The sequence below is a fragment of the Opisthorchis viverrini genome (assembly GCF_000715545.1).
Source record: "Opisthorchis viverrini unplaced genomic scaffold opera_v5_523, whole genome shotgun sequence".
NCBI lineage: Eukaryota > Metazoa > Platyhelminthes > Trematoda > Opisthorchiida > Opisthorchiidae > Opisthorchis > Opisthorchis viverrini.
Genome location: NW_008752185.1, coordinates 2,045 through 3,067, shown reverse-complemented (window position 1 = coordinate 3,067; position 1,023 = coordinate 2,045).

The following is a 1,023-nucleotide window of genomic DNA, read 5'->3' as shown; positions in this document are numbered from 1 at the left end:
GAAGTTTGAAGCCAACAACAAGGTGCTGAAAAGGTGAGTTTGCGCGGAAGTGGATATTGTTGATACACTTGCTGATCACAGGCAAAATTCTAGTTTTGGAGATTAACGCCTTCGGATTTACGAAATGCGTCCGTAATATTCTCGTGAGTAACTTGGTACATAATCTCTTTTAGTAAGCCTACCAGAAGTCAGTCAGTAGGATTTGCTTCACTCCCGGAGAAACTTGGTTCATAAATTTCAGGTAATGGACATCAATCACCGTTGTTAACAGGTTTCTAACATATTCAGATATGTGCAGCTCTGAGTGGTCAGATGTCTGCTTACACTTGTACAAATTGTAAGCTCGTTGATACATTAGGCGATGTAGAAGACCAAGGTTCATCCTACTGCGTCATTGGCTATAAAGGATCCAGCCCAAGTGACAAACAGCAGAGACGATACGGATATGGGAATGATCCAGGGAACACAAACTTAGTGAACGAGCGCTGCATATTTTCCACGGCAGTCCTGTATACCTATGAGTACTGCAAGGCGAATTCCGGACTAGGTTCAAGTTTGGGCCTTACATACTGCCTAATCATGGAAAGTAAGCATGGTTTCTTTGGAAAATGCGCAGAGCTTGTGGACTTTGGCCGGTCTGTACTTCGCATGTTAGGAAAATAAACGCAAGGGAATACCTAAGACTCAACTATCCGACATCGGGAAGGTTAAGAATCAAGAATTCATTATGAATAAGGGAAAGTCGGAATCGATATGAGCGAGCTTGGCTTTTGGGAACGGCGTCAAAAAAGGCAGAAATTAGAGGAACAAGGGAATAAATAATTTACATTAGACTAAATGTTAATCATAGTATAACGTGTATCACTAGCGTCAAATATGTAATATGTCTCATTGTCATCAGCGAACAGAAAAAGTTATCCGCGATTGGTCGAATCATTAGCAGTATGAATGTATAGCAAGAACAATAGGAGGCCAAACACAACGCCGTCTTGAATTTGAATTGCTTGACTTCCCTTGCTTGTT